We start from the raw sequence: 7,332 nt of genomic DNA, 5'->3' as shown, positions 1-7,332 counted from the left end.
TACCGCAATAAAAAATGCTGCAATAAACATGCTTATACATACACTTGATCTTGAACACGAATGTCTGTATTTACGGACAGACACAGGAGTGGGTCGAAGGATGTGTGTACTGGTAGTTTGGACAGGGTGGCCGAATTGCTCTTCATAGAGATTGTGCCAAATCACTCTCCCCCTAGAGCCAGATTAAAGATACATACATTTAATTTATTCTTTTTATTTCTTGGGCAGTGGCCAGTACTGGGATCCAAACCCTTGACCTTGCTGTTATAACACCATGCTCTAAACAACTGAGCTAACCAGCCAGTCTTAGATTCATATTATCTTTTTTCTATGTTTCTACAAACTGTTTGAAATGCCCTCCTTCATTGGTCCATAGGCCCCTGCTGTTGGAGAGTGACTGGGAGGGGAGTGGGCTTCTTTAGACATAATGACGGTCAGGGAAAGCCTCTGGAGGAGAAGACCCTCAAGCAGAAACCAGCATTTGATGAAGAGCCAGTCAGTGCAAAGGGCCTGTGGCTGCTAGGTGGAGGGTGATGAAGAGGGGTGATGACACTGTGCCCATCAGGAGGTCCTGGGAGTCCAGGGGAGAGATGACAGTGGCTTGGACTGGGGGGGGCATGGGGTTGAAGATGGGAGGACAGTATTGGGGGAGGGAGAGGAAAGCAGAGGGGTAGCTAAGCACGGTGTGGGGGAGGAGGGAAGGCGTGTGGGTGGAACACACCTGGTGTGTGGCTGTGGGCAGAAGTGCCACTTGCTGGGATGGAGAGCTACAGGGGAGTGGTGTGCCAGGCTGGGAGAGCAAGGATGTCATAGATCTGATGCCTGCCCCAGGCCCTCAGTGACTCAGCCCTGCAGGGGCTTCTGCCTGCCTTCAAGATGTCCTGTAAGATATGACTGTCCCATCAGCAGGGGGCTGTGCAGCTCATCTGTTTCAGGCTCAATCACTGGGCAAGCTGTGAAGGCCTTGGCACTGGGCTGAGGACTTGTGCAGGAACCTGTCTGGCCAGCTGGGGCTCCTGGCCAGCCTGGGCTCCATGAAGGAGCTGCTGAAATTCAAGGACCAGAGCCCTCTGTGGCTAGGAAGATGCTGGATAAACCCATCTTCCTCAAAAACTCCCACCCCTGCCGCCCCGTGCCACGCTGTGCCGCCCCCTGCCCTGTCCTGCCCTGCACCCCTCGGCGTGGGCAGGGGGCACCTAGACGAGTGCTCTTCTTCCATTTAGGGACTAGCAAGGGCACCCCCTCCTCCTCTCCTCTTCTCTTCCTCCCCCCCTCATCCTTTTTATCGAGGTGAGATCCACATGACGTAAAATTAACCATTATAAAGTGAACAATTCAGGGGCAAGGCACAGTGATGTTCAACCACCCCCTCCAGCTAGTTCTGAAACATCTCATCACCCTGCAAGGAGACCCTGTGCCCATCAGCAGCCATTCCCCTCCCCTCCCAGCCCTGCCCTGGCAACCACTAACCCACTTTCTGTCTCTGTGGATTGGACTGTTCTGGGCATTTCATGTAAATGGAATCACACACTATGTGTCCTTTTGTGTCTGGCTTCTCTCACTCAGCATCATGTTTTCAAGGTTCATCAACGTTGTAGTGTGTCAGTGCTTTTTTGTAAAATTGACTTTAGGCGCTGGCGGATTATCTCAGTTGGTTAGAGCGTGGTAGGGTCAGGTGTTCAGTTCCTGGGCTGCCCAGCTTCCAAAAAAAGTAAACAAATAAAATCAATTTAATCAAGGTATAATTCACATACAATTAAATGTGCACATTTTAAGAATACAGTTAAGGGGCTGGCTGATAGCTCATTTGGTTAGAGCATGGTGTTATAACATCAGGATCATGGGTTTGGATCCCTGCATCAGCCAGCTGCAAAATAGAAAAAAAAAAAGAGACTACAGCTCAGTAAGTTTTGACAAATGTATAAACCGGTGTATTCACCACCAGCTCAGTCGTTACAAAACATCTCCATCACCCCAAAGTTCTCTCCTGCCCTTTCCCAGTCAGTCCCCCAACCCCAAGCAAACAGAGGGAATCTCACGTAAATGGGATCACACACTGCAGGGTCTTTGGTAGTCTTCCTTCACCTGCGTGATGGTTTGAGGCTCAGACACCTGCTATCTGCATCAGACACTGCTGCGGCTCAATTGCTGGGTAGCATTCCAACGTGTTCACGTACCAGGATTTGTTTCTCCTTTTGCCTACTGAAGGACATTTGGGTCATTTCTATCTCTGGGCTATTATGAAGCTGTGAAGAACATTTCCCAAATACAATTTTGTGTAAATACCTATGGTAAGCTTATGTTTAGTGGTATAAAAACTAACACTTTTCCGAGCCTGGGGGGATGCAGGTGTACCCTTGCCTTCTGGGCTTGAGGCCCAGCAGGTGGGGCCCAGAGTCCAAACCAGGAATGAAGAAGCCCAGGCCTCCCTTGAGCCCCTCAGGCTGCCACCAACCCAACCCTCCAGGAGCCGTAGACAAATTCCCTTCCCACCAGACTCCAGAGCCATGGGTGGAGCCTGTGATTCACTGAGGCCCCTACCTCTCCCAACAGGAGGGGCAGGGACCCCTCCCCATCCGGTGAGCTGAGTCTTTCACCTCATTATCCCATCAGGCCCACTCCTCCTTTTGTTTATTTTTTTATTTTATTTTATTTTATTTTAAAGATGACCTCCTTTTGTTTAAACGAAGTGGCTGAATCTGCTGGGATCCAACACTAGGCTCTGAGACACTTTGCCTAAAGTCCCCTAGAGAAAGGCAAAGATCTTTCTAGAAAGAGATCATGATTCTGACTTCAGCAGCTCTCCTAGGCTGGGGATTAGAATTAGCTTGAGACCTGAGGGAAAAAAGGTGTGGTGTGTTTTTGGAAAACTCTTCCTAAAGAACCTCCCACATTGTTACTTAATCCTCTGAGACATCTTGTTATTATTGCTCCCATTTTCCAGATGGGATTACTGAGACACACAGAACCTTGCTGGAAGAGACTCAGGCAGGTGCAACCACTCTGCTCTCTGCTGATCTGCCCCTAGGATTCAACCCAGCCCATGATGGGGATAGGGACCAGGGCCCATGATCCAATCAGCAGTGAATGCATTCGAAAGCAGATCCACCTCTGCGTCAATGTGGATTGGGGTAAGGAGGAGGAATCAGAGGAATTGAGCATGACTCCCAGGGTGTTGGGTTGTATCTCTGACTGCTGTTTGGGAAAATGACCCAAAACTTATAAACAAGGAGGCAGCATGCACTTCACTGTCATATGGGAGTATCACTTAATAGGCCCACCCACATATCACTTAATCTAGGACAAGAGTTGACAAAGGTTTCCTGTAAAGGGACAGATAGTAAATATTTTTGGCCTTTGCAGGCCATACAGCCTCTGTTGCAACTACTCAACTCTGCAGGTATAGCACAGAAGCAGCCACAGACAGTAAGTAAGCGAATGAGTACGGCTGGCTTTTAATAAAACTTTATTTACAAGACAGTTAATATATAGAACATATAATGAACTCCTACAACTCAACAACAAGAAAACAAACAACCCAATTAAAAAATGGGCCAAGCACTTGAATAGATATTTCTCCACTGAAGATGTGCAAATAGCCAATAAGCACATGAAAAGATGGGCAACATCACTAGTCATTAGAGAAATGCAAATCAAAACTACAGTGAGATACCACTCCAGAAAATCACAAGTGGTGGCCGGGATGTGGAGAAACTGGAACCCGTGGATACTGCTGGCAGGAATGTAAAATGGTGCAGCTGCTATGGAAAACAGAATAAAAGGTCCTCAAAAAAATTAAACAGAATTATCATATCTGCATAAAGCAATTCCAGTGCTGGGGTCATACTCAAAAGAACTGAACAGTAGAGACTCAAACAATTATTTGTACACCCATGTTCACAGCAGCATTATTCACAACAGCCCAAAGGTGGAAGCAATCCAAGTGTCTACCTACAGATGAACAGATAAAGAACATGTGGTCCAGCCATACCATGGAATACTATTCACCTTAAAAAGGAAGGATATTCTGACACATGCTACAGCATGGGTGAACCTTGGAGACATGACGTTAAGTAAAATAAGCCAGACACAAAAGGACAAACACTGTTTGATTACACTTATACAAGGCCTCTGGAGAAGTCAAAATCCTAGAGACAGAAAGTGGAATGGTGGGTGCCAGGGGCTGGGGAGGGGTAATGGGTAGTTAGTGTTTAATAATGGCCAGCTGCCAATAAATAAATAAATAAATAAATAAAAATTTAAAAAATATAAATAAAGGGGATTAGCTTGGCCAGTTAGCTCAGTTGGTTAGAGAGTAGTGCTGATAACACCAAGGTCCAGAGTTCAATCCCTGCACCAGCCGGCCACCAAAAAACGAAAAACCAAAAACAAAAACAAAAACTTGTGTATATATATATATATAGACGCCAGCCCAGTTCTTTCTAAATTTGTATGAGAGTTGTTTTTAACATTTTGAAGATTACACTACTGAAGTCATGGTGATACCAGGGCACTCATGACAGATATCACTAATAGGTCACAGAGTTCCCAGAGTTCTCCCCTTAAGGCTCTGGGGATCCCTTTGAAATGACACCCATTTGCCATTCCTTTGGCAGAAGGTAGCAGCAGCACTGAGCCCTGTCTGAGTGGGTGTGTGGGCGGTGCCTCTGTGGAAGGTGGTGTGTTTTGAGTGTTGAGTGAGTGACAGGGGAGATTTCTTCTCTTCACCCTACTCCCTTTCAACAAGTTTCTTTACTGAAGGCCTCAGGCTGAGTGCTGGACCTCCAGAGATGAGCAAGATTCAGTCCTTGCCTTGGGAGGTCTGGAGACCTGAGGAGAGAATGGTCACAGTTCCACAGACTGCCTGGTTTAAATACTAGAGCTGTCATGTCTCAGCTGTGTAATCTTGGGCAAGTCATTCAACTTCTCTGGCCCTCAGTCTCTTTTCCCCTTAAATGGGAGTAAGGATAGAAACCTACCTGCTAGGGTTGACGTGGGCATAAGAGTTACTTCCTATAAGACTGTTGCTTGGCACATAGGAAGTACAGTCAATTTTCATAATTTGTGGTAGTTAATGTTCTACAGGGCTGCCTAGTTAGCTTGCTTGGTTAGAGTGTGGTGTTGGTAACACCAAGGTCAAGGGTTCAGATCCCAGTTCTGGCCAGCTGCCAAAAAAACCACAATTCCATGGCTCAAGTTTCTCAGTTGGCTTAAAGTGTGGACTTGTAATCCCAAGGTTGAAGGTTCAAATCACTGTACTGGCCAGCTTCCAAAAAAAAATTCTATAGGGCCGGCCCGTGGCTCACTCGGGAGAGTGCGGTGCTGATAACACCAAGGCCCCGGGTTCGGATCCCATATACGGATGGCCGGTTCGCTCACTGGGTGAGCGTGGTGCTGACCACACCAAGTCAAGGGTTAAGATCCCCTTACCGGTCATCTTTTTAAAAAAAAAAAAAAAAAAAAATTCTATAAAGTTGCCATGAGGGCCGGCCCGTGGCTCACTTGGGAGAGTGTGGTGCTGACAACACCAAGTCAAGGGTTAAGATCCCCTTACCAGTCATTTTTTAAAAGAAAAAAAAAGTTGCTCTGAGCACTGAATTAACAGATGCTGAACCATTGATCCTGGGGGAAATACATGGTTAGGTTCCTGCAACCCTCTAGTCATGTTCCCATCAATCAACCTTGTTTTTTGTGTGTTTCTTTTTGTAATTTATTATTTGTTGTAATTGACAGGTAAAAATTGTACGTCATTATATGTGTTTCCTTTTAGAGACACATTCCTCCCTCAGTGGGCCCAGTAACTCTTTCCTAATGCAAATCCCGTCTTGCTATCCTGCCCGCTCCTAAGCTTTTCCTGTCCTTTTTATCCTTAGCTGGGCCTGCAGGCCAGGTGGGGCTGGGCCAGGCTCTTGCTAGTGGCCTCTGCAAGCACCAGGCTCTGGCCCTCACTGTCTGCCCTAATCTCCTTGATTTTTACCCACCTGTTCTCCACACTGTCCTCAGTTGCAATTTCACCACTGTTTGTGCCATTTTTGTCCTTCTCGTCCCTCCACTTCTAACCACTGAACTGGAAGCTCCTGAAGGTAGGGGCTCTCTTTTTCCCACTGTGGCAACCCCAGCACTCACTCACTGAATAAACGAGTGAGTGAATGAGGATGTGAATGAATGCTGTGGCTGACCCTGGGGCACAGGGAGACCTCTCAGTTGGAAAACAAAAGTGGTGGGCCAGGATACCTCTTATCCCTTCCAGCTCTGGCAGCCTCTGGCCCCAGTCCAGGTAGGGAGCCCGTGTGTCCTGGGTCCTAGAGGACAGATTGGGTGCAGGTGGAGGTCTTCCAGGAGTTGCCAAGTGGAGTTCCTCCCAGAGCATCGGGCTGTCCAGTGGCTGGGCCGGGCTGCTCTGGGAAGGCAGCAGGGGAGGCTGTGGACTGAGATCCTCCAATCAGAGCTGCATGTTCCTGGGCTATTACTGAAGGCCGTGAGAATTGTTTAGAATTAAACATTTGCAAAAGCAATACTTGCACATGATAAAAACAATTCAGACTAGTACATGATGTATACTATGAAAAGAACTGACTCTCGCTTCCCCAGTTCTCTCTCTCAAAGCAACCACGGTTGACAGCTTCTTGTGAGTGGGGATACTGACTCTCTTGCCAGCAGTGTGACTTTGGACACATCACCTAACTTCTCTGGGCCTCAATTTTCTTATCTGCAAAAGGGGGAAATAAGAACGAGCTCCTCATAGAATGATTGGAAGGAATAAGTTAGTTAACATCTGGAAAGAACACTGCCTAGCCTATGGTAAGCGATGGGTTAGCTGTTATTATATTTATGAATTACTATATACACCTATAGGTATCATATACACCCCTGCCCCCCACCACTTTTCTTTCTTTCCTTCCTTTTTTATTGGTGGCTGGCTGGCATGGGGATTTGAACCCTTGACCTTGGTGGTATAACACCGCACCTCCAATGTCTTTCTTACAATCAGTAGCATAGTATACTGTTCTGCATTTTCCTTTCACTGAATTGTAAACCTCGGAGAACTTTACCATTGAGCACATATGATTTCACTGTGTCCTTCAGCTGCATATTATGAACAGATGCACCATTTATCTAACCTTTCCTCTCTAGTGGACTTGTGGTGTAACCTTTTTATTTATTTATTTATTTATTTATTTTTTAAAGATGACCGGTAAGGGGATCTTAACCCTTGACTTGGTGTTGTCAGCACCACGCTCTCCAAGTGAGCGAACTGGCCATCCCTATATGGGATTCGAACCCCTGGCCTTGGTGTTATCAGCACCACACTCTCCCGAGTGAGCCACGGGC

The sequence above is a fragment of the Cynocephalus volans genome, chromosome 2, assembly GCF_027409185.1.
Source record: "Cynocephalus volans isolate mCynVol1 chromosome 2, mCynVol1.pri, whole genome shotgun sequence".
Lineage (NCBI taxonomy): Eukaryota > Metazoa > Chordata > Mammalia > Dermoptera > Cynocephalidae > Cynocephalus > Cynocephalus volans.
The sequence above is the reverse complement of the archived record's forward strand: the minus strand, read 5'-3'. Positions refer to the sequence as shown.